This window comes from Manis javanica, chromosome 7 (assembly GCF_040802235.1).
Source record: "Manis javanica isolate MJ-LG chromosome 7, MJ_LKY, whole genome shotgun sequence".
Taxonomy (NCBI): domain Eukaryota; kingdom Metazoa; phylum Chordata; class Mammalia; order Pholidota; family Manidae; genus Manis; species Manis javanica.
The window spans coordinates 108,688,890-108,716,409 of record NC_133162.1 but is presented as its reverse complement, the minus strand read 5'-3'; the positions used below and the strand labels follow the sequence as shown (position 1 = coordinate 108,716,409).

Genomic DNA, 27,520 nt, shown 5'->3' with positions numbered 1-27,520 from the left:
TGCCCCACATCCTCACCGACACCGACTACTGCTTCTCTTTTTGATATTAGTGTATCAGAGGAATTGAACATTTTCCAAAGAAGACATAGAAATGTTTTTTGTGAATGACAACTATACTTCAATTAAAATATACATTTTTTAATAAAAAAATAAATGGAGATTGGCTACATAGAGAGAGCACCACTATACTTAAGAAACCAAGTTATATATCAAGGCATGTTTGATAGCCATTACAAAGAGAGTTGAAAATAGTAATAACAGCAAATATCAACTGGACAGTTACTACGTGTAAAGCAGTTTTCCCATATTTCGCTCTACCCAATACAAACCCTGTCAGCTAGGCACCACCACTATCTCCATTTCACAGATGAGATAAGTTCAGGGACAGAGAGATTCAGCACCTTACTCACATTTACTGATCAAGCAAACGATGGAGCCAGAAATGAATATGTCTTTCCTGCACCATTAACCTTTAAACAATTCTACCTCCCTAGGCTCTGGTACCTATTTCCAGGAAGAAAGATGCCCAATAAAATATTCTCCACATGTATTAGTTTGGATATATATCATAAGAGAGAGCAGAAAGGCTCGAAATCATGGTGATCTTCAAAGTTATTTTATTTCTCAGTCATGTTAAGATTTGGGTGGGTGCTCCAGGGCTGATATGGCGGCACATAACCACCGGGAAAGCATGGCCTCTCTCCCATTGCTAAACATACTCCTTTCCTGTAAATGCACTTACGTCTTTCCCTTCCTGCATCTTTCATGTAAGAGTACAAGATGGCCGCTCCAACTCCAAACATCACTCTTGCATTTCTGGTGGTGAGAAGAGAGAAAAAGGACAGGAGTTAGGTGAGCACTGTACTTCTAAATGTTCGGCCCACACTTTCCCCACACTTCTGCTCCTGTTTATTGGCCAACACCTGGTCACATAGTACAACCAGCTGCAAGAGATGTTAAAAAAATATATATTTTCTTGCTAAGAGCATGTGCTCAGTTAACATGACATTAATATAAAAGAAGGGGAAACTACCAGTCTATTCCAAACCATCCTTTTTCTATCTAACTTAATCTAGGAGTCAAAATTCAAAGTATCCTCTCTCGAAGACATTGTAATAAACACACTGACACACTCCATACCCAACCCTTATTAGCTTACCACAGTTGAGTTTGCACTGGCATTAAGATTTTCCCTGACCAGTGATCTGTTACAATATTCACGATAATAGCTCATAGTGCATTAATCATAATTGAAGGGGAGTCTTTCCTTTAGCTAATGCAGGATATTCTTTCATCTCATGTCAAGGGAGCTGTCCTTTGTAGGTCTAAGTGCCTCCGTCTAATTTCTCTCTATCTAGGATTATGTCCTTGTGTTCTTAACGGGATGTCTGCTAGTCCTGGGCAAATCAGGTTTAGGTAATAATGGAAGTTACCAGTATGAGAGTCTGCAAGAGCAAGGAATTCAAAAATGCTTATGAAAGACCCCTTCCCTATACAGAGGTAAGTGACCCAGCTGTCTTTTGATAGATGTCTTCAGTTCTCCACTGGCCAGAAATGACTTGACTGGTGACTTGTATTTGTCACGGTTCTCCAGAGAAACACACACATACACACACATCTACAGATATATACATACACAGAGAAAGACTGAGATTTATTTTAAGGAATTAGCTCAGGTGACTATGGAGACTACCAAGATCCATGATGTGCTGTCTGCAAGTTGGGGGTCCAGGAAAGCCAATGTGTACTTCCAGTCCCAGTGGGAGACCTAGGAAATAGGAGAGCCAATGGCAGACATTCCGGTCTGAGTGCAGAAGACCAATGTCCCAGCTCAATCATAGGCAGAGAGAGTGAATTCTTCCTTACTCTGCCTTTTGCTCTATTCAGGCCTCCCCAGGATTGGCTGAGGCCCACCCACATGAGGGAGAACAATCTGCTCCACTCAGTCTACCAATTCAAATGTTTATCTCATTGTGGAACAGCCTTGTAGATACACTCAAGTTGACACATAAAATTAACCACATAAAAGGACTGGACATAGCTCATGGAGGAAAGATGTAAATAGAGGTCCTGGTGAGAGAACCACTAGCTTTTGCTAAGCTGTTGGGAAAGAAGGCAGCAATATGAGAACAAACACCTGTCATCTGACCTGCATGGCAGAAGCCACTATCCAGTGAACTGAGACTTAACAACCACCTTCAAACTAGGGCAAAAGGGATTATTTCCACCCTCAACCAAACCAAACCAAACCAAAATGAGTGAACAAACAGTAACGCTATGAAGTACAATTCTATTCTGCCTTCATCAGTTTTATTATTATTCTCTTCGGCAATGTTTCCAGCACAAATTCATAAAATCACAGCCTAACCTTCCTTTGACTTTGGAGTTTGAAGTAATCAAATTAGCAGGTGTCCTTTAAGCCCCAGAAACTCAGAGAATAACACCTCATCAATAGGATCAAGTGGGTTCCCTGTAGGGGACCCCCCAAAGGTCAAAATGTGATGGTTGCTCACACAGCAAAGTTTATTTAGAGAACAACTCCGTTTTATTTTTCCTGCCAGAGTTAGAAAACAATACAAAGAGTACCTTAAAAACAAATGGAAAAAAACAGACAAATATCAGAATGGTCTTTTTAACAAGGGGTTTCTGGGCCTCACCATATACAAGGTTTCAAATGTCTACGTCACGCTATTCAGAAGCAGAAGTAACATTGCTCTCCAACAATCAACATAATTCAGTTCTGCAATGGCAGTGCACTCAGAAGCCAAATGAGAGGGACACACACTCAGCCTGATGAGCAGCCATAGAAGAGACCAGCGCATGTCTCTTTGTTAGAGCCCCCTGCTGCCCTCATGAACAAGACACAAGCCTTCCAGAAGAAAGAACCAACCTTTTGCAGCTTATCTTCCTGACTCTGATATGGTCGGCTAACTGCGTTTGTTTTAACACATGAAATTGTCTTTGGGATGCACTGTGGATTTTTCAAGGGTCTCTGAACACTGCTTCAAATGGTGAAGATTCTTCACAACAGATGATGGACCCAGGGGAGAATGATACCACAGAGAAGTGAAAATACAAGTAGTTCTTGCTGGAAGCTGACAGCTACCTGACACTGAATTGTCAACTGAGGCTGATAGAATGTTTTATTGAACAAGGGGCAGAGTGTCTGCTTCACAATCTTGAACACCAAATTACCCAGGGAATAAGATGCTTTGGCTCATTGGAGTTTGGTTATCTGAAAGGCCTTTATATTTTAACCCTTATTGTTGGAAGTCTTTGAACTCGGAAGAGTCAACTTCTCATCTTAGAATATGTTTTAGGAGTACACTGAACAGAACTCAGCCAGCCGATGGGGAGTTAGCACAAACACTTGAAATGTCAACAGATATGGAAGAAGAACATATGAGGGCTCAGAGCTGAGCAATACTGACCCCCAGGCACATACCAAAAGGCCATTAATTTGTTAAATAATTATTGAATATCTATTCTCTGCTAAACATGGAGAACAAATATGCTTGAGAGGAGGAGGAGGAGGAATTAACAAAATATTACACAAATAAATATATAATTAGAGCTGTTGTTCAATGTTATAAAAGCAGCAAACAACTGGCAAATTACAATGAACGGTACGTCTTCTGCCAACAGTTAAGCAAATCTTACTTGGGAAACTGAAGTTTAACCTAGAACCAAGCAGAGTGGCACTTACAATTATTTTAAAGGTAAGTTTCTGTTATTTTTAACTTTTTTAAGTATAAACTGCAAAAAAAAAATGCACTACCAGAATATCATTTTCCATTATCAAATATTACATCCAAATAACATATTTATTAATAAAAAATATTTGCAAATATCATAGATTGTTTTAATTTGCACTTCTGATTAATTATGAGGCTGAGCATCTCTTCAAATATTTTTTGGCCATATAAGATTTTCCCTTCTGGATATACCTATTCATATCCTTCAACCACTACTTCAGACTTTATCTTTTTTTATTGACTTGGAGGAATTCTCCTGCTGTGGAGATAAACTCTGTGTCTGTATCTTGACACTATAGCCTTACAGCAAGACATGCTATCCAGAAGGGTTTTTCCCCAACTTTGTTTTTTTTTCCAGAATTTTGGTTATTTTTTACCCTTTTTTATGTTATATGAATTTCAGGATCACCCTATTAAGACTTTGATTGGAATTGTACTGAATTTGGGGACAGAATAACCATCATGAAAATATTGAGGCTTCCAGTTCATGGATCTGGTATATACCTCCATTTACTCATTTAAAATTTTTTATGACTTGGTCCCACCTTGTGAATAAATAATAAATAATTAGAATTCTGGTTAGACCAGGCAGCAGAATGACTTTAAGTTACCTGAGGCTTAAGCCTCAAAACACAAGGCCTCCCAGAGGGCTTGACATTCTTGGTATCTTGAACTTGGAAAAGAGTTAAGTCCTTTGTTCTGAAGTGTCTGTAAATTCAGGAGATGAAGCGTCCAATAAAATTATGACTCATAGAAAGTACAATGTTTTCTGAGCCATCCTCACAGATCACAAACACATTTCATCTCATTTTATCCCTTTTTAATATGATCTTTGTCTTCTAACTCTTGGGAGAATTTTTTCCTATTGCCTTTCTTATTTATAAATTGGTTTTAGTCGAGAAAAATATTGCACATCTTCAGGAGATAATGTTCAACTTCAGTCTGATTCAGTACTACTGCAGGTTTTGATTTCAATTTAAAACTTCTAACAGCAAATGTAGCAAAAGTTGAAAAGAAAATGAACGTGCAGCATAACTTTATCACTTTTATTTATAGTAATTTTGGTCTTGCAATAATCTTCTCAGGCTTACCTTCCCAGAGTACAAATATCTATTTTTTTCCCTTTCTATTTTTCTAGCTCTCTCTTAATTCCGTTCTACAGCATTTTCTAAAAAAAAAAATTAAGGGGCGCATGTTCTCTAGAATTCCAGTAGATGGCAGCATAGAGCTATTGTTCTGGCAGAGACGCACCTTTGCGTCTGCTGAGCAGTCAGGACTGATTAACAGCAGTGAGTCCCAGATACAGAATCAGGGACTCTACAGAATGAGCTGGATGTATAAGCCAAGTCCAACCCACCTGACAAATATAACTTCCGAATGTCCTGTGCACCAGCCAATGGGCATGCAGAGTAAAACCTACAATACTGCAAATAGCAAATAAAAGGAAAATAAATACAGTCCTTACACACAGACTGGTTCCCTAATAACATTTGGGAAGTCGTAAAAAGAACATTCGTGAATTTGAATACGCTTTATGGGTCAGTTAGGGGAAAGAAACTAAAAGCCTGAGGGCTTCCTGCTAATTACTTTGTTACCAAGGACCAATAATTACCAATATTAAAGGTAATTAACTGCTAATAGGACACAGGGTCCTCAGCCATCAGAAAGTAGCCTGGCCCGCCAGCACAGAACACAGAAACTCACCCCTTTACCAGGCTTGAAGGCTGAATATCATCCTTATTCCTCAGAATAATTAGGGTTCCAAAGTCTGGTTGCCAGGAGGCCTGGGGGTGACTTCCAGTTCTTTCCCTGATGGCCTATCTTTTCTGACCCTCGATTTCCTCACTTGTAGAACTGTAATATTAAGTCATTCTCTGCTCCCTTTACAGTGATATGGTGGGGAATGGAAGAACCTGAGAGTATAGCACCAGGTATCAAGAGACAGACCAGGTAGCAGAAGCTGGTGACACATAGATGGGCTCTGCAGTGATCACCAGCAAGGGCTTGATCCCAGGTCCACCCCATCAGCTGTTCAGCTGTGGACAAATTACTCAAGCTCTCTATGCCTCAGTAACATCCACTGTAACATCCACTGTAACTTAGAAGGCTAGAATGTATTTATTCTGTTTTTTCTGGTCAATACATTTTAGCTGTTATTATTAAGAAACATAAATTTTCCCTGGCCTTGACATCAGTCATGCACATGACTTGGGTAGATCATATAGCCTCTCAGAGTCTCAGCTTCTTCATGGCCAAAATAAAAAGGTTTTATTTATTTTAACCATATCTGATTCAAATATATACTATGTATTTGTAAACTGAAAAGCACCATATGAATGAGAAACATTCTTATTAAATGGAAATTTGGAGTTGCTAGATGAATTCAGCTGACAGATACTTCATGGAAGTGGCCAGGTTTGGGGGCTGATTTAATCTGAGGGTTGTTCCTGGGACTACAAATATATCTCAAGGAAATCAGAATATAATAATGCATTAAATGGATGTTAAACAGGTGACAGAGGACAGAGGTAATGCCAAAGCAACTGGGCCAGGACCACTGGCCAAGACTGGGCCACTCGGGCCTTGAGGAGCTGCAAATGCTCCATGTGTGGAAGAAATACCAGAACCAGCCACCGTTTGCCCACTTGCACCCAGAGAAGACTCCCGCAGCATCTTTACCGTGTTCCATGAGTGTCAAGCCCTGAGTAATGTAAGGGTCTGCCTCAGTAGTCTAAGGACACAGATTTGCAGCATTTACCCTTCCCCCAAAAAGCAATCCCATAAATCTGTCCAAGGTTTCCAGAACTCAAGTAGTCCTGAGGGAGAAACGGGCTTCTTTCCAGGCAGACATGGCAAATCTGGACAGCCCATGTATTTCCCTGGATGTTTCTTTCTTATTACTTATCAGGCTAGCAGAACCTGAGGAAACATCGTGCACACCGCCAATGGAGTGTGGAGAAGGGCCCCTGGTGGGAGAGCTCAGGCTCAGATCCATCTGCTGGAAAGCTCTAGAGAGTAGCCAGGAGATGAGGAGGAAGACATGGGGAGAGACCACTTAGACAGGAAGAGAACATGAGACGTTCACCAACACTCATCAGGGCTTCGAAGTTCAGTCAGTCTCTAGACACCAATCTTGGAGAACTCAGGGATGGTCTAACCAGAAGATGCAATGTCCTGATGAAACTGAGCATAGTGGTTAAGCCTCAACCAAGAGCAAACTGTTTTTAAAATGTCCTAGGCAGACTCCATAAAGCAAGAAGGCTTCTTGGTCAGTGTAGTGAATTGAAGCTAGAAAGGTATTTGAAGATGGTCCAGGCCAAAGATGCTGGGGACAGCACCACCTCAGTCAGGGTCTGCAGACCTCCCAGGCCCCCCACTGCCCTTCCTCAGGGACATTTGACCCCCACAGGATCCTCCCATGGTCAGCAAGTACAGGGAAAGGATGGAGGAAAGAAGACTTTCCTCTTCCTTTCACTGCTATGCCAACAACACACTGGAGGTACTTCATTAATAAGCAGCTTCTTGCTCCTGCCCACTCTTTTCTCTGATGCTATCAAATGCAGTTTCTGCATTAGTCTCTGATAAGTGGTAGCAGCAATTTAGGAGCACTTATAAAACCCTTTACATGTATTATCTTAATCCTCACAATAGCCCGAAGAAGAGTATAAACCCTTTTGTTAATGAGGAAAATGAGTCACAGATAATTTAAATAATCCAGTGCATGATATTTGGTAAACAGTGTATAAAAGTATAAACTATAAATATCGATATACATGATGTCCACTCAAAATGAGCAACTAGGAGTTTAACATATGAAGTGTTTTACTCATGACTATTTGTCCAATCATATTGCAGAATGACCAAAAGTTAGGAATGTAAGAGTTATTCTTTATATAATTATCTTACACTTTTAAAGAACAAAGTGTAGAGTTTTAAACTTTTCTTTTTTCTTACATTGCTTTTTCTAATGATATTTATTAGCTGTAATTTTGCCTCTTAAATCTAGTAATAAAAAATTGGGAGTTGCATTTTGTATGTCTTATTTATTTCATTACTCTAGTAATTAATTTTTAGTTTATTTTCCAAAAGTGCCCACCTCTTAATAAGGCTTAGTGGGGGGAAACTGTACTAGATAAGAGGTGATTTGTGATTATAAAATATAAACTTAATGTAGAGAATGTGAAAAAAATCTAGAAATGTAAGAAAAGTAAAGAAAAACCAATAGTGAGAACTATCACAAATATAAAAAAAATACATCACACTTGTATTGAAAATAACTAAATATTCTAAATATTGTTTTAAGCTTAATTACATTCCTTTTCTAGTTTTTGACAGAAACAAATGTTTCTGGTCAACATTTGTTTCTGTGCCCTTCAAGCCTTCTTTCTTTATTATTAAAAATTTATATATGTATATGTGCCCTATTTTTATGATTCTGTTTCACTCTGCATTTAAAATGTTGTGTAGTTTTTAATCCCACTATCAAAAGAGTAGCAGCTGTCCAAAATACCAGTTGATTAGCATGGGGCAGAGTAACACAGCCAGGATCTGGCATCATTGTATATTTAAACACTTCTAATGATCCAAAAGTGGACCTGCCAGAGTCTTCCAGCTGTTAAGAAAGGTAGAAGCCAGATTTATAGATTATTCTATCCCAGATCAACTTATTCTTAAAGTAAAATCATTGTTTTTCATAAAATAAAATACCTTCCTTCAGGACACACACTGAGATGTGTCACTGGGGCTGTAGCATCTTGTATTTTAAACATATTATGTTCCTTATATTTAGTTTTACATGACAACTCAACCAAGAAAGATGTAATAGAAAGCCAGAATGTTCTGTACAAAAATCACACTTTGCAACTATCACATAAAGAGCCATTCTAGGTCTTATGCACATGAATGAAGTTATGATTTAAAAATAAAAAATAAAAACAAATGGCATTAAAACCAAGAGAATTTGGAAGCATTTGGAAGTGGTATCTAGAGAAAACTCAGGACATCAAATCACAGCAGAGAGATAAAAAGGAAATTGAAAAAGTGAATTAGAGGAGGTGAGGGGATAATTGAGTTATTTCCAGCTAATATCACAGAAATTGGATTGCACCTAATTGTGACCAATTCAGGCAATACCAAATGCTTTTGTTAAATGGCCCCTTGTTGCAGCTGGGGAATAATGTAGCATATATGGAAGAGTTATTGGCCATATTTGGAGGAGGTGACACAGTGCTGCTTTTAAAACACACCCAACAATTAACAAGCAAACTCCTCCCTAAATGATGTGTAGTGAAGCGCTCAGAGCCAAATTCTCTCACAGCCAAATACTGGCCATGATTTATCATATTTAGCTCCACGTTTCTTAGTCTGTTCTGGAACACATTTGACCTGGCTTTGATTACGCGTTTAAGGCGATCTGTTCTGACTAGGGTTTCCCAGATGGGCAGGAAGATTTCCTGGCATCAGGCCATGCAAAACAGGCAGCATCTCTCCATCTCTGCTTACAGACCAGCAATTGTTTTACAATGTAAATGAGGTCAGGGAAACCCTTAGGGGAAGATTTCTCCTATATGTTTAATGGCTTCTAGAGTTTGAGGGAGTTGTTGTTGATTAAAATAGTTTCAAAGGGTAATTTCTGTTTTCCCTTGCACTTAGCTGGAAAAACAAGCCTGGCGCTCCAGGCTCCCCAAGGTTTACCCCAAATATATCATCTCTTCATCAATATTAAACATAACCCTCTGCTATTCAAATTGGTTTATTTAATATCTACACACACACAAAACTATTCCAACTTTTGCACTGTTGTTCATGCATGAAATGCCCTTCCACAACCCTCTCTGGCTCTTTAAATTCCACCAGTTCTATCAAGGGTTGCTTCCTCTAGGAAACCTCCCTGGGTTTCTTTAGCTTATTTGCCCTTCCTGCATTCCCAAGGCACTGACTGAGAGAAGGTAGCTCATAACTGGTGCTTTATAAATGCTCTTTTTGTATTATTGTCCCAATACACTGACTGAGCATCTACCATGAGCCAGGCCCTGTGCCATGTTGCTGGGGATGCAACCAGATCATTCAGAGCACGGGCAAGCAAACCAGAACAGGATTCCACCCTCACAGGGGTTACAGAATAAATCAAGAGATAACGCCTCAATCCAACCAAACCCTAGTCTTCTCTCACCTCTGATGTCTTAGCTACATCTCTTATTTTACACTTAGTATAGATTTATTTATTGTTTGTTTGTACATATGACTACTCTGCCCAACTAGATATAAAACCTTTGTTAAAGCCAGCAAACTCCCACTGACCACTGTGACTTCCAGATACTCTGATATATTCCTGACACATGTTATTTCTAAACCTCACAACAGTCCTGTAATCCTGCTTTACACGTGAGGGATCCAAGCCCCGAGAGAACCAACGTCTGATCCATAGCCTCGTGTTTCCATGGAGCCAGCCCAGGATCATGCATTCCTTAAGTATTTATGGAATGAATGATTGACTGAGTGTGGTTGAAAACCAGACAGAGTAATATTATGGCAACTCATAAGTACACCGTCACACCAATGGAAATTAGAAAATACGTATTAGTCTAAAAATGTTTTAAAGTAACTATAAGAGCAAACAACACACTATCCAAGCAAATTCTTGTTTTTTTCCCTAATGTTTTTAGAAGCTGCACTTTCTTTTCTCAGTTTCACTAAGTTCTCCATTCTTTTTCTAAATGAAGTATAGTTGATACATAATATTTTGGTTTCAAGTATACAATAAAGTGATATGACAGATACATACAAATACACACATTTATTCCTTCCCACTGTATTTATCTACGAATAAATCTGGGAGTTGCATGCAGTAACTCAGGAACATACTATGTGTTTTGAGAGAGCCCTGGCTCCGTGAGTATGTGTTGAGTGGAGATGGCAGTGCCATGCCCTTTAAAACATGCCAACATGTCATCTGAGAGTGCAAGGTGGTGTCCAGGGATCTATTCTTTCATCTTTAAATTAGAGTTTCAAGACTACTTAGGAATTAGCAGAAATCCTACCTTAAGTCCAGGTATCTATCTTTCCCAACATGCCTGTGTTTGATCTAGTATTAACCACCTACAATGCTAAAAAGGGAAAATCCTGAAGATTCTGGCATAACAAATTCAGAAGAAAAACAATCAACTCCCTTTACTATGTAGAGACATTAGATTTTATTTCAGGTGTTTTCTTGTTGAGGTTTGTTTGTGGTGTTCAGACCTAAAAAGTTATCATAATGAGCTTAGTAATGTCTTAGTAATAAGTCCACCCAGGGGCATTATGGCGATATGGAACCGCACCAGATCTCAGGTCAGGTAGCAAGAATGACTAGTTGAAGAGACAAGAAGCAGTTTGAAGATGGGGAATATACTATTCTACTCTCTCCCTTTTCCTCCCGGTGGGAAAACATTTTAAGTCAGAGAGAAATGAAGGTAAAGTCAGGTCACGATAGGACAGGGAGCAGAAGGGAAGAGAAGGTATACCAAAGCGGGGAAGGGGAGGGGATTGGTCATCTTCCTCATCTGTTAAATGGGGGCAATATGACAGCACACCCTCTGGACCACCTCACTGCAAAACTCCCGAGGACACTGCCATGCACATCACAACCGGCCATCCACTGGGGCCCCAGCCTACACCACAGTGTTCCAACAAGTGAGAAAGTACGTTGAGTGTATATACAACAGTACCTGGCACATAGTTAATGCTCAACAACTGCTGGTTACTTTATCTTCCCAATTGTTTCTTCTCTACTGCCTGATTACATGATGGCCAGATTCCCCTTTCACATACCAATTTCCTCATCAATTCCATTTGTTACTGAAGCCATAATTTTCCAAAAGGCCTAAATGACTGGTACCTTCTCATAGAAAAGTCTAATACCTCACTCTGAGTTATTTTCTCTGCTGGAGCTCTGCCAATGGCTTGTCAATGGATTCAGGGTGATCATCCCCCCAGTCCTGGACTGTCTGATATGAAAGACACTATTCGACATTCTGTCTACTGAACGCTTGAAATGGAGTAAGTCCAAATTGAGAGGTGCTGTCAGTATGAAATACACACCGGATCTCAAAGACTTAGCATGAAAGAAAGTAAAATATCTCATTATTAACTTTTCATATAGATTAACCTTTAAAGTGATAATATTTTGATATGTTGTGTTAAATAAAATACTTTATTAAAATTAACTCTGCCTGTATCTTGTATCTCTTAAGGTACCTACTAGAAAATATAAAATTGCATATATGCTTCACATTCTTTTTCTACTGGACAGAATTGGCCTGTATCTTTTTTTTTAAAAAAGACATACCCAATCAACACTTTGTCTGAGTCAGTTACAAAAGGTATTTGTATCCTTTCCTTCATTCCCACCATAAATTGAGGTCTCCGTGTGTGTCCTATTGGTCTGAACAAGTCTAGCTCAGCCTTTATCACACACACAGGGGCCCCTGGAATCCCTGACGTAGTCCCCTCTGGTGAGGCTCAGGATGCTGCACAGGGCTTCCCAGTCTTGACAGCCCAGCAGAATCACTCACATGTGGAGCTTTTCAGAACACCCAGGACAGAGTCCAGCCACCAGAACTCTTCAAACCTACCACTAATAATTCAGAAGTGCAGCCAGTTACTAATTACTGCTTCAGGGCCAAGTTCCCCCAATGTTGATGTCTACGCGAAATATAACTGTGACACAGTTGTTCAGCAGAAAAAAAAAATGTAACTGTCTGTTAGCCATCTCTGTGTTACTCCTTTACAAGTAATGGAAAGAAGAGCATGTTGTGCACTGGAGGAGCCCATGTCCCGTGACAGCAAAACAATAAAGGCCACAACTCATATTAAGCCTGCTTCTTTGTATTCTCAAGCCGAAATCTGCTGAACTCAAAAGTATTTTGTTATTTTAGTTTTTAAGGGGATGGCAATAATTTAAATATCAAGATGGTATCTAAATTTAATAGTATTTAGCTGATGACATTACAAGTGGTTGGTTTTCCTCCAGTATAAATACTGAATTTTTAAATTGTTTTCCTTTCATCTTATGCCTTATAACTTAGCCTTCTACAGCCAGATAAACCATCAGTGCATTGTGATGGTTTAAAAAAAATAAGACAGTTCCAGGTATTCAACATCACCAATATTTTACCTCTCACACACATTTCCCAAGAAGCTATTAGGAAACAAGCTCCATTAGCAGAGGAGAGTTAACCAAGAAAAAGGAAAGCGTGGCATATGGGAAACAGGGGGAACTACACAAGAAAGAGGTGACGGAGTTCCCTGTCACACAGGAAGGGAGACTCAGGATGTTCTCGGTGCCACAGGAGCCAAAATAAAAGACCAGAGCAGACGGGGGCTTGTCGGAAGGCTCCTGGACAGACACCCCCAAGAAAATGAAATTGAATTACTACTGATTATCTCTGTACAGAGAGAAGACTCAAACAAGTGAGGAAAAGTTTGTGGTTGGACTCTCAGTAAGTACATAGAAATTTAAACAAATAAGAATCTGAGGCAATTATTAATTCTAAGAATAAAATGTGTAGAAAAGAAAAAGTAATCATGATCCTCCACAAACCTTATCCATGAAAATCGCTTATAATAGTCATAACAGTTTAAAAATGGGATATGTAAATAGTGTAAAATAATAGTGTAAAAGTGGAATCACGTCAAACCAAGGCTTTGATGTAAGTATATTAAAGGAAAGGAAAGGAGGATGAGAAATAACTAAAGAAAGTTATATAGCTTTATTTTCAGTAGTCGGAAGTCAATAGAAAATGCCTACCTTAGAAACACTAAGGAATTGCATTTTATTTAGGAAAAATGGGATGAAAAAAAATATAGAGAAAAAATAGTAAAATAGAAATTAAAAATAAATAGAAATAAGTACCAAATGAGTCAGATAAAATATATTAAAGTAGTTGACTGTGGGGATCTGGCTATGTAATAGGGCAGCAGATAAGCATGAGACTACTGTTTTTCACAATAAATCTTATCTAATAAGTAAGTTTTTTAAAGTATATGTATCACTGAGAAAAAATAAATCTATAAAGAAGAGAAGAAGGAGGAAAGGAAAGAGAAAGAAAGAACCGTGTCATTAGGAACCCCCACTACACTCCCCTGAAAATTTCCCTGCAGGCCAGATAAGGAGCCAGATCCTAAGGCTGAGCCTTCAGAGGTGGCTGCAAAGGGCCGGGGAAAGCATAGCTAAAATGGTCCCCAAGAGGAACAGATCTGGAAACAGACAGCTGCAGAAGTTCAGGCAGTAACTTTGACTGTGAACAGCTAAGTCTTTTCCTACAACCTACAACCCCACCAAACTAGAAGAGAGGTGCCCTTCCTGCCAATCAAGCTGGACCACATTCAAACTGTCAATGGAAATACCACCAGTATGAAGACCTGACAGTGTTTCTACATCAACTGGCTGTAAGAAGTCAGGGTAGATTAAGTCCAAGAGTGCTAGGAATATATAAATATATTTCGCCCAACTGAAATATATTTAGTAATTAAAAATGGATGTGACAGGTAACTATGGTCGAAAGAACAGAAGAAAAATCCCTGCAACTTAAAATATATCTCCCACAAGCCCTATTCCTGACCTCACACATGAAATTTCTAAGGGGACACAGTGCATATAACCAGTGAGTCATGGCATAATAAGGGTGCAGGTCTTGGAAGTGATCAGATTGAGGTTCAAATGCCAGCTTCACTACTTCCCAATTTTATGGCCCTACAAAATGTTCTTAAAGTAAGTCTTTGCTTATTCTTGTGAAAAACGGGTCTAGTGATACCAAAAAGTTAGATTGTTTTAAGGATTATGAGAAAGTGTGTATAAATCACTTAGTACTGGGTCTGGCATTCTGGCATACAGAAAACATTAAATCAATGAGTTATTACTGTATTCTCAGGGAAGGATTATAGAAAAACAGGCAAAGAATCTAATGTGTGCTGTACTTCTTGTGTTCTAGAAATACTGTATGTGTTTCTATTTAGATGTCACAATTCATCCAAGGTCACAAACAAGGGAACGGGAGAGTTTGGATTTGAATATAAGACTATCTAACTCCAAAGACCATACACTTATCACTAAAATTCCTAACCTGGATTCTTTTAGTGTATCATCAAAGACTAACCCATCAGATCCAAATCCTTTCTCTGCTTCTGATCTCCACACATCACTTAGAAAGAAAAAGACCTTTGAGGACATGGCACGGCTGAGAGAAAATGTTTGATCAGAAGAATGAAATAAGCCAAGCCCTAGAAAATCTGACCTTACATAGGAAATGGAGCACAAGGCAGCCCAAGGGCCAGGTGAGCTCTCCCAGATGCCAGTGGGTAGGGAAGATGGAGAGAAATGAGGGGAAAATAAAAAAGACAATTTGGAACCATGGAGATGAACTACATAAGCAGCCCTATCCAAATCCAAACACTTTCCAGGCCAAATATTTGAATTCAGAGTAGTATCAGAAGTCTTAACATTTTATGATTAGTGTATCAAACTTTGAAAGTTGGTTCATTCTAATTAATTAACTTAGGGCTATCAGTGAGGTGTGCTGTATACTCTCCCTCTCTGCAGAGACAGAAGGGAACATAAATGCAATCTCCACCTTCAGGGAGTTTACCAGGTGGTGCTTCTGATGAGAAGTTCTCAGATGAAAATGACACTACACCACAATGTTTGAGGAGTGCTTAAAGAGCGTGCTTGCAATAGCTATGGAAGGAACTCGGAAACCAAGCTTTGACTATCATTTGGATAAACCTGGGAAAGTCTCACTTGAGTTAAATCTTGAAAATTGATTTGAAATAAAGGGGAAAGCAGGATTTTGGAGGAGCCAAAGGTGTGAACTAGGGCATGAGGATAACTCTGTATGTCTGAGGGGAATGATTTGCTTTGGCTGGAGATGAGAATCTAGGCTGAAAAGTCATAAAACATAAGGCTGCGAACAACAGATGTTGCTGAATGATATAGACCTTTGAGGGTCAGGCCACAGTGTTTGAGCTTTACTTTCTAATAGGAAAGAGCCACTAACATCTGAGTTTTGCTTGTATGTTGTCTTAGTCAAGAAGCGATGACCCACACCGTTCCTCATCTCTCCTACCCAGTCTGTCCCATAGATGTAAAATGCAATCCCGGTATAAATCACAGACAGCTTTTTTTTGAGTAGGTACTGACAGGCTGATTCTCAGATTTACATGGAAAGGCAAAGGACCTAGAATAGCCAAATCTGAAATTATGAAAAAGAAAAGAACAAAGTGAGGCCTCACATTATGCCAGTGCAAGATTTACTCTAAAACTACAATAATCAAGGCAACGATGTATTGTTAAAAGGACAGACACACACATCAATCAAACAGAATAAAGAACCCAGAAATAGATGACACAGATACCATCTACTGATTTTTGACAAAGATTCAAAGGCAATTCAATGGAGAAAATCTTTGCCACAAATGGTGGCAGAATAATTGGACATCCATGCAGTGGAAAAAAAACACTTTGATCCATACCTCACACTATATATTTTTTAATTGGCTTAAAAATGTCATAGGTCTAAAGGATCTTCTTTATAAATTATAAACCACTCTTCTAGAAGAAATCTGCATTACATTGGGTTTGTCAATTTTTAGATACAACATCAAAAGCATAATCCATAATAGAACATACTGATTCATTAGACTCAAAATTTTAAACTTTTGCTTTGTTAAAGACACTGATAAAAGGATGAAAAAACACAGGAGACAATATCTATAAATCACATATTTGGTAAAAGGCTTGCATCAAGAATACATAAACACTTCCCAAACTCAGTAATTTACAAAAAAGACTAGAATATAACATAGGCAAAATATCTGAATACTTTACCAAAGGAGATTTATAAAGGTCAAATAAACATGTGAAAGTATGTTCAATATTATCAGTTTTTATGCACAAGCAAATTAAAAACACAATGAGATGTCACTAGACACTTATGAAAATGGTGTAAAGTGTTCAAATCTAACAATTTCAAATGTGGATGAGCTTGTGGAGGAACTGTAGGTCCCACACACTGCTGTGGGAATTTAAAATGGTACAGACTTTGGAAAACAATTTGTTGGTTTCTTTAAAAGCTAAACATACATTTAACCCACCATCCCTTACAGTAGCTTCTGTCATCCATAGCTTCACTTTCTGTGGTTTCAGTTACCTGCAGTCCACCGTGGTCTAGAAGCCAATGATCCTCCTTCTGACATAGTGTCAGAAGTCAATAGCAGGCTAACACTACATCACAATGTCTGTGTCATTCACCTCACTTCATCTCATCATGTAGGTTATTTTATCATCCCACATCAACACAAGAAGAAGGGTGAGTACAGTACAATAAAATAATTTGAGAGAGATCATATTCACCTAACTTTTATTATAGTATATTGTTATAATTATTCTATCAGTTATTGTTGTTACTCTTTTACTGTGCCTAATTTATAATTAAACTTTATCATAGGTAAGCATGAATAGGAAAAAACATAGTATATATACAGGGTTCAGTACTATCCAGGGTTTCAGACATCCACTGGGGGTCTTGGAATTAATCGCCCATACAGTTTTAGGTATTTACCCAAGTGGATTAAAAAATGAATGTCCACATAGCTTTAGTCATAATTACCAAAAACTAGAAAGAACCTACATGGCCTTCAACAGAAGATGGATAAACAAACTCCAAAAAATCCATACAAAAAATGCAATACAGAAAACATCTACTGATTCATGCAACAACATAGATGAAATATAAAGGCATTTTGCTAAATGAAAGGCCAGATACCAAAGGCTGCATGTTTTTTGGTGTCCCAAAAAGGAAAAACTACTGGATGGAAAATAAATCAGTAGCTGCCACAGTCTGGGACAATGGGGATGAGTTGACTACAAATGGAAGCTTAAGAAAATTGTGAGGGAATAGAAACTGTATGCATTTGCCAAAACCCAGGAAACCATACCCAACAAAGAAGTTGTATTGTGTGCACACACTGTGAAACCCACCCATTTCTATTCTACACTGATTTTCATTTCCCAAAGCAGAAATATGGTAACTATAAAGGATAAAATCAAATATTGTAGAAGCTGGTCCATCTCTGACCCAGTCATACACATAAGTCTAATTTACAGTCTCTGCTCTTATTTTTCCATTCCCCATGATCACTGTAGAGACAAATCTCAGACATATTTTACTTTGCCCATGATTCCACTGAATCTCTCCTCTGTGCAGGAAGGCATAGCTACTCTGTGGTTCTCTATGTCCCTCCAGGTATATTTTTAATCATGCTAGTTACAGAATTGGCACTCTAACAGGTAGAAAATGCTCTGCCTCTCTGCCTCCACACTGTATATTCCCCCTTTTGCTGCTTTAACCTTTGGGCCAAAACAAAAAAAGACAGGGGCTTCCACTCAGCCCTGCAACCCTACATGTAGGCTTGTTGATCATCAATAGGAATCTTGCTTACAGCTTGAGATTTCTACAAATAGCCCCTTACCTGAAGTTTGCCTCTCCTGAGGAGATAAGGGAATATGTACACACACACATAAAAAAAGAGTTTCCAGTCAAACATTTATAAAAACATCGTGAACTGACCTATGTCAGTGACAATCAACTAACCAAGGATGAAGGAGTTTCACAGCTCTCCCCAAACCCTGTCTTCCAGGTGTCTGCAGCTGTCTGTCACCTCCTAATCTCAGCCCTCTCTGTTCCCGCCCTGCTCCCCCTTTCCCTAGCATGAAAGAAGCTTGAACTCAACCTGAATTAGGATGGTTTAGGTCATTGATCTGACATCTCTTTTCTCACTCCAACATCTTGTTTCTCAACTTACTGGCCTGTTATGCAGTGAGTAGAATGACCTTAGACTTGGTAACAGCATTCAAAAAGTTCCAAGAAAAAAAATGAAGGGCTTTAAATAATGACTGAATAAATCATTCTGCTTAAATTTCCCAAGTTTGGTTGAACTCAGAATTCTTCTTTTTCCTGTAAATATCTATTAACTTTCCTTAGAGGTAGTTTAGTAAAACATACTTTGAGAAACACTTACAGATGTTGGAATATACTTTTGCACTTTGAATAATACTTAGCAGGTTGATTTTGGATTCAGAAAAGTGTTGACGTTTGCGTGAAATTTTTTACTGCTGACTTAGAGGCCATGCAAAACCATAAAGCCTATTTATATACACAAAACTCTTACAAACCTACAGTCCACAAGGTCCAGTCCCAGAGAGGGGTCACAATTAAGAACTCAATCCATGGAACTGAAACTAATTTCAAAATAATTCCAGTTCTTAGCTTACTTTTTTGGACACCATGGCTGTACCGTCCCTGCAATATATATTTTTTAATCCCCCTTTCTCCATTTCCACATCACTTATATGCCAAAACTACTCCCGCTTCTCTCATGTTAACCGCTCCAGAGAAATGTCTCCAAGCCAGCTTACCAGTGGTTCTCCTTTGCTCTCCATGTGCTTTTGAGTCTTCACTTCTGAGGTCCAAGGAGTCCACAAGGCAGGGCCTTCTTAGGAGGAAAAGAGGGGGAAGCAGTCAGCAATCGCAGGCAGAATCCTCCCTAGCAGGCAAAGGAAAAGCCAGGAAATGCTCAGGGGTGGTATTTATTCCACTATGTACTGAAAGGGAGCAGAGTCCTCCCCGAGGAAGACATTTTAGCCACAAATGATCACACAGTCAACCGATGGGTGCCGGGGGCCTCAGTGCTTATTGACCAATTCTGACTATCATGGCCTATTTTCAGAGGGGTAATTAAGACAAGAGATGATGTCAGTCAAGGTTCAGTCAGGATATTCTGAGAAACTGAGGGGGATGATAAAGAAGAACCCATGGGATCATCCAGGGGAAGCTGTCGGTGTGACCAGCACTCTCTGGATCCACAGCAGGCATCCAGTGGAGGGTCTGGGGCAGCTGCTGGCCGGCAGGCCCAGCACCAGACAGAAGAGCCAGATGCAGACAGAGGACAGCAAGGACAGGCTGGAACTGCTGGGGCCCATCTGTGTCTGTCTGGTAAAAGTCAAAGACCTCCAGAGAGGAATGACTACCCCAGAGAGGAATTAATGACTACCCTGGAGTTTCAAGCTTCTTGATCTCACCCAGACCTAGATCTCTTTGGCCAGCTCTGGCACCCGTCTATACAAAGAAAAGGATACTGGGAAAGTTGGTTCCTAGCTGGATAGAATTCCACTGAGCAAACCATTACAGCGGCTATTAGTGAAAGGAAAAACACGTAATAAAATACATCTGTCTGGTTGAAAAGAGCACCCACATGATTCAGATTTAACAAGCTTTGGGAGGATTCCTGCTCAGTATTTGGCATTGTGCCAGTTATTTGCACACACACACACACACACACACACACACACACACACACATACACAAATCTCTTTAGCAGGGCCACACTATATGCTACTTTTTTCCATTTCTGTTGGTCACAGTGAGAGAAAACTGAACAGAAATTTGGGCATATTTGGAACTTTATGTACAAGATATAAACAACAATATAGTTGGAGACCTTGTGGTCCAATGGTTAGGAGAAAAAGCTCCAGAGTGTCTCTTGTCCCATGAGAATTAACATGGGCAAAACAGTTAATTCCTCTATTCCGCAGCTTTGTCACTGCAGATTTCAGATGGGACCCACCTTACAGAGCTGTTGTAATGATTATATGTGATAATATATGTATAGCACCTGGGGTTAGAAAAAACAGCTCAATTTAGGAATGACTGAAAATAAGTATTACTGAGACTCCTATTTGTGCCTATAAATAAAATTTTTAAAATATTCTATTGCTGAAATAGAATGATTTTAAATTATAGTTATGCATTTTTAACTTACATTCCCTTTTTCATTACCAGTCAAAATGTTTATATCTCTCATTATTTACTAATACAAAGATAACTGAATATGTTACAAATATCAGAATGCAGGATAGTCAACATCTAAAAATTATAATACAAAGTAGAATACATAGGTATGAACTGATATATAAAGAACTTCAAATTACTGAATAAACCATGTACAATAATTGAGTTAAAAACAGCATAAGTTGCATTTTAATCAACAAAAATTAAGAAAGATCATTCTATGTCCCTGTATGTTATTGAATTAATATCTTCATTAAGTTCCTGTTAACTATAGCTTCATAATGGATCTTTGCCTAAGTTAATGTGTTTACACATGAAGGCTTCTCTTCATTATTTCTTGATAATCACTAGTGATCTCCTATGCTTGGGTTTTCCTTTATAGCTATTTGCCCTAAATAGGACAATCATTCACTTTGTGACAATACCTAAGATCCCATGGCTCTTTGACCTTATTTCCCAAATCAGCTGGCATTGACTCTCAGCTGTTCAGTTTTATACTCCCTCCTGATATGTTCTTTTCTGCCATGCTGATTAAAGTATAATGTTCTCGTCTGGGTAATTTCCAAGATGTTTAAACAGGAAAGACACTCTGGGCAGGATATACAGTTTGGTAATCATAAACTGAATGAATTTCAACTCATACTAAATATCAATGATCCATTACCTTTCAATATTCTGATCAACACTACTAGTTCAGGCATGTGCTTTTTACATAGCTAGTAATAAGTGCAACATAGCTGGAAAGGAGTATTTTTTAGCTGTTGTTTTTCCTTTTTATACACATGAAGACATAGGATTTTCGATTGATCCTTATAGTTCATTTTAAATTAATGGCTTATTTTTATTCATTCACATTAATCAGCAAAGTGAGAATCAAATTAAAGCTATTCATAGTCATCTACTTCAAGGTAGGGCAAGCGGGCACCAGTCCATCCATTACACTTTACTCACAGTACAACTTATGTGACTCCTAATCAGGCGGTCTTCTGATGTAAAAGGCAATGAGTGATCCTTAGCGGTAATATCATATCACTCAGTATTCTTCAGTTTGTGCTAAAACAAATGGCACATACTCACCCCTAGACAAAGTTATCCTAAAAGGGCTGTGAACATTTGCCAGAAGCTCAGCATTAAGAGGCAATGTCACATTTGGCCAGTAGGTAGCACTCACAACATTCCAATAAATGAAAGGAAGAAATCTTGGTGTGATTATTACTCTGCCAGGGAAGCATTAGACCAGTTCACTTTAGACCAGCAGAGGGGCAAAACAGATGCCCCCAAATGCTTAGAAATTGGGATTTTTGCACACAGTGCAGTGGCCTCTTAATGTAAATTTGTACTTTATCAGGGTAGGAAAGTTAGCCCACTTGTTACCTAACAAAATTTCTGTGTGAAGGAGACCACTCATTTGACAAAGCCTGAAGTAAAACATGAAGAGCAGCATTTGATTGGTAATGCTGAGGTCCACAGAGTCCACAAAGTGGCTACATTTAACAAAAAGCTCAAAATTTAATACCTTGTGGTACCCATCCATCCCGCTGAAGGGCAGGATTCAAAAGCCACATGCATTTCAGAATGCAGTGTTTAAATAACAAAGAAATAAAAAGCTCAAAATTTAACACCTTGTGGTACCCATCCATCCCGCTGAAGGGCAGGATTCAAAAGCCACATGCATTTCAGAATGCAGTGTTTAAATAACAAAGAAATAAAAAGCTCAAAAATTAACACCTTGTGCCATCCATCCTGCTGAAGAGCAGGATTCAAAAGTCACATGCATTTCAGAATGCAGTGTTTAAATAACAAAGAACCTGGCCATCAACAAAAACGGAATCATAATTGCTTGAGCTGGTGGACAGTGTCTTGGCATGATTACACCTGTAGTGTATGTAGCTGCTGTTTTGATAAGTGATGGCTTCCATGATGCCTAAGGAGCACCTCTTGTTCCTGGAGAGGTAGGAAGTGGTATAGAGAGCTGCTACCGTGGTTTTGAACCATCTTCTGCATGTTGAAACCTCAGTTCATCTGCTGTTGCACCATGAGTCTGTTAAGTACCATGCTGGGTGTTAAGGTACTGTCCAGGTAAATACAGAAAGCTGGAGTATGAGAAGTTAGATGAGAATCATTTAAATATGTCAACAAAAAATTGGAAGCACCTAAGCAAAGGACCATGTAAGGGAAGAAGACATCTGAAAAAAAAAAATCTACGAAAAAACTAAAGTAACAACTTCAAATTCTGCAGACAATTGGTGGTGTTTAGGAGGTGGTCAGGCTCATAGAAGGTCAGCTCCTAAGAGGACAAGTTTTCATTCCCTGCTCTCCAGGGTCCAACCTCGCACTTTCTGCAACTACTGTACCCAGCCCACTTTAACGGATTTACAAATTCAGGATGGCTGACCCTATATCAGTGCTCAAAAAATCTCTTAATTTAGTCTTAAATTGCCTGAAGCAACCTTCAGCCTTTGAACTTCCTATTCATGTGAGCCATTAACTGATTTTCTGCGGTCATTGTTAGACTAGGGTGTGCTGTGTTCGGGTACTTGTAACCAGAAATAGCCATTAATATGCAGGAAAGGTGGGAGTTCACTCCAATCTTTCTCCATCCCAGATTTCGGTCTTTCCTATTCTAGGAATTCTAAGCATTCAATTCAAAATAGAAAATGCACATTTGACTAGCTAAGATAGTGTTATATAAATGTCCCTTTCTTAATCTTTGTGGATCTGGCAGTAGGCTCCCCACGGCTCCACCTTACCCCAGAGTAAGCCTAGCACAGTCAAAAGCCACTGATGTAGAAGTCTAGTCTTCTGCCACGGCCTGGCTGTGTAACTTTGAAAACATCACTTTCCCTCTCTGGGCCTCACTGTCTCCCATCTAGAAACTGAGGGGTTAAGAAAGATGTTCTCATTCTAACCTTCCATGGCCCTGTTCTCCTCTCCATACATGAAGCATCATCTGAAGCAGGTTAAATATTTCCTGGTAATGACACCCATCATATTTGAAGGTGATTGTTCAGTCAAATAATCAAGCATAGACAAAACATGGCACCACGCATGGAAAGATAACAACAGTTTTATGTAAACCAGTCTGATCTGGAAGAGACATAATATTAGCACTCAGGTAGCAGCTCTCTTGTCTTGTCTGTTTTGAATGATGTTCTCCACATAGTTGCCCTCCCACCACAGGACCAGCTGGGAAGCCAGGCTGCCGCTTTTCCCCTCCCTCTAGCCTCTTCTCTTGGCTGCGGACACTGACGTCACCCACCAGCATACTCCTGGTGGCGCCTTCTAACACACAAGTGAAGAGATGGTGAAGAGATAGGGTTTCGGCCATCAAAGGTGGAGGAAAAATAATTTTGCTGCAGAGGAATCCTTTGATTTGTGTTTGAACCTGGAACCACTGATAAGTTTATGAGATAAAACTTTAAAAATCTCTGAATCATGACAAAATATTTACAAAGAAAATGTTCAGTTGTCTCCTGAAAAGCCCAAAGAACTAAGAATGTAAATAGGTTTAAATGACAGTCCATTAAAGTGTCAGTGCATTCTAAATGTGGGGCAACAACTCTGTAGTAGTGGGAAGGAAAGGAGGGAGGGAGGGAAGAAAGGAAGGAAAAAATGTAACTTTCTGATAGAGCAGTGGTTCTCAGCCATGGCTGCACAGTGAAGTCTTCTGGATGAAAAATACCAATGCTTGAACCCACTTGTAGAGATGTTAGTCTCCAGTGATTCTGTGTGCACTCAGGGTTGAAAGTCAGTGTGATTCAGCATCCTACTTTATTAAATAGTGACTTAAGAATATCACTTAACAAGAGTGGCAACTCAAAAGGATTTTATTTGTTAAAAATTGCTATAAAAAAAGCCCACCCACTTCTCATTACAGAGGTCTAAGAGGTCCAAAGGCTCCCTGAAAATTCCCTCTACCCCTGGGGCAAGTACTGCCATGATCCTGAGTCCTAGATTCTATTTCTCTGAGGGCTACACAGGAGCCCCACGCATGCAATTCTCCTTCTCTCTCACACTTCTAAAACTATGCCCAGGTCAGCGCTTCAGGCTCAGTATAGTCAAACCAATTTTCCTGATCATAAGATGGACTCTGGGGCTGTTAGCCTCCATAGATCATTCCTACAATGCTTATTAGCTAAAGGTTCATTCATTCACTACATCAAAACTTCCGTAACTGCTGGCCAGCTGAAAAATACCTGAGGCAGACTTTTGATGGCAAGAGCACTGCACTGAGAAACCGAAGGCCTAGAATCAAGTTTCAGATTTGCCTGTGCCGCTCCAGAGGACCAGAAGCAAGTCATATAACCTTCCAGGTTTCTGTTTCCTGAAATATAAAGTGAGAAAGTTGGCTAATGTCTACTATGTGCTGCAGCTCTGAAATGCTACATTACATAGTATGTTCTTACCACTTTCTGGTAATGATGCTAATGAAAGTAAAGGGTGAAAAATTACAGAGGAAAGAGAAGTACAAGAAAAAAGCTAATGGTATGAGCCACAAGTTGACAAATTCACTCTCAAAGCATTGACAATATCCTTATATCCTTATATATTGCCTTGTTCGAAGACTACAATGGAATCATATGAGAGTAAAACTTCATAGGCTCTCCTTTCTGCTACTTGTCTGTATGAAAAGATCATTTTCACAGCCCTTACACTGCAGAAACTACCCTTCAAGATGAAAAGACAATGCTCTGATTCTCTAGTTGTTAAATTGCCTCTAAGAAAGCGGTTATGTTAAAAAAAAGTCCGTCTAATATGCCAGGAAATCTTTCAAATATTCCAAACTCAAGTTCAATTTTATCGTAGCTCTTGCACACGTCTCTCCATTTTTTCTTTCCAACTACCATGGCTGTCTCCTTACGTGACCTTCTCCTCAACACCATCCTGCATGATACCCAAATGTATCTTCATGCTACTTGCTGTATTATTTTTCCACTCCAGAATGTGTTAAGACTCCTTACTTCCTGCAGACCAAGCCAAGCAGTTTCACTTGGCATTTCCAGATTTCTACTGTCTGGCCTATAACTTACCTTTCCTCTCACTTTTCCTCCAGCCAGGCTCATCTACTTATTGTCTGTCCCTCAGTTATGTCACATGAAATCCCTCCACTCTGTCCTCGCTCATGCTGTTCTTCCTGCATGGAACAGTTCCCCCTTTTCTCCTACACAGACTAGTCCTGGTCATTCTTAGAAGCTGAGAGAGCTCACATTTTGTCTCTGCCTTGAAGCATTCGTGCTGGCCTACAATGATCTTTCCTTCTTCCAAATGCACTGGGAGGCACCCAAACTTATTCTTTCCTTCATTGTCTACTGTGTGCTGTTTGCTGTGTGTTTCCTGGTTAGACTGTGTACTGAAGGATTAATTGCTTCTATCTATCTTTCTGCCTGTCCTCTCCTCTTCCTTCTTCCCTGCCTCTTTCCTTCTACTTTTCCATAGTAGGTACAGAAAAATTTGAGGAATACAGTAAATTATCAGTAGTCACCTTATAAATAAACAGCAATACCAGACTTTAGTCACTGGGATCCTTGATTCTTCTCTCTTAAACCTTATTAATAAGGACACAAAAATTCTCCTGTATCCCTTGGCTTTTAGCTTAGAATTCAATACCCTTCAGCACAAAATTCCACTGTGAGAATTTTTAGTACTAGTAGGACACACGTCCTAGTTTAGGTTTACTCTTACATTTTATGTATAAGTTTTCCCAAAGTGCAGAAATGGTCTAAGAAATATGAACAAATTTAAAGAGAAGAGTGAAGTATTCCAGTAATGAATGTAAATAGGTTTAATTATTTATTTCGATAGTGTGTTAAGTCACACACTTCTCATTTAAAGAGTTAGTGGTAATAGAACTGCAAACTCCTAAATCAAAAAGGGACTCACCTTCTGGCTTTATAGTGGAATCAGCTGAGGCTCAGGCAGAGACACTGAGGCTGAATGAGATACTGCATCTTGCAAAGCTGTTTTCTCTCCTTCCTTTTCCAGCAGCCCCGCTGCAGAAAAAAGGGGTTCCTTTGTGTCTGCCAAACCTCTCCCCATTAGGTCCTTCTCATTTCCCAAAGACTGTAAATAAAATTCAGCCCTACTCAGGGACCTAAAGTTGGACAAGAAGATCAATCTACAAAGATCTCTTCAAATTCTTGAAATCATCGTATTTATGCTTCTAGGATAGAATAACTTTCAGGAAGTGCACTCTATGCCTCAGTAAATAGAAGATTTTTGTGGAGTGAGGGGTAGCTATAGAAGGTGAGTTATAGATTTAGATATGTAAATAGTGATTTTTCTTTAAGAATCTGTTGCAAGGAATAGGAAAAATCTGAGGATGAGCAGAGGTGGGACAGAGTTGGTGCATCCTTTGATATACCCTAGAACCCCCCAGCAGGGTTTGACAAGGGGTTAGGCAGGCATGACCCCCACTTGCCTCTCTCCTTCCATACTGGGAATGGAATTGTGTTAGAAAGATTCCCCACCTGCAGTTTCAGGAAGAACTTGTTCTCAAAGTCACACTGGGATTCCAGAACACTCTGGAATAACCTCCTTCCCCATCTGCACAATTCTGGCATACTCGGTGAAAGGAAGCGTGGGCCTCTCCCCACCCAACTCAATCCTCTTGCCCTTGGCATGTAGGAACAGAGGCTACTCTGCTTCAACCGAAGTCCTGGACCATTCAAAGTCTTAGGAACTCCCTCTTCATTTCTATTTTGGGGTGGAGGTCAGTAGAAGAGGAGGAGAAGGAAATCTTTCTTTTTCCTAAAATTCCAACCCAAACTTCACTTTCTATTGTGTTTTATTTTCTAAAGTCTGGAAATCAATTGCAGTTCTACTCCCTTGCCTTGGCATGTTTTCCTTCTGTAGGTCAGAGTTTGGAGTTTCCTGAGGAAGGAA

At 39.4% G+C, this 27,520-nt stretch overlaps 1 long non-coding RNA gene across 1 annotated transcript; it reads right to left on the bottom strand.

Moving 5' to 3' along the window:
* Positions 1 to 656: 656 nt before the first annotated feature.
* On the bottom strand, positions 657 to 26,621 carry LOC140850610 (uncharacterized). The gene is made up of 4 exons (XR_012133553.1): positions 26,519 to 26,621; positions 24,835 to 24,962; positions 19,207 to 19,283; positions 657 to 816 (listed from the first exon to the last, which is right to left on the bottom strand). It is a non-coding gene; the product is annotated as an uncharacterized lncRNA (long non-coding RNA).
* Positions 26,622 to 27,520: the final 899 nt, after the last annotated feature.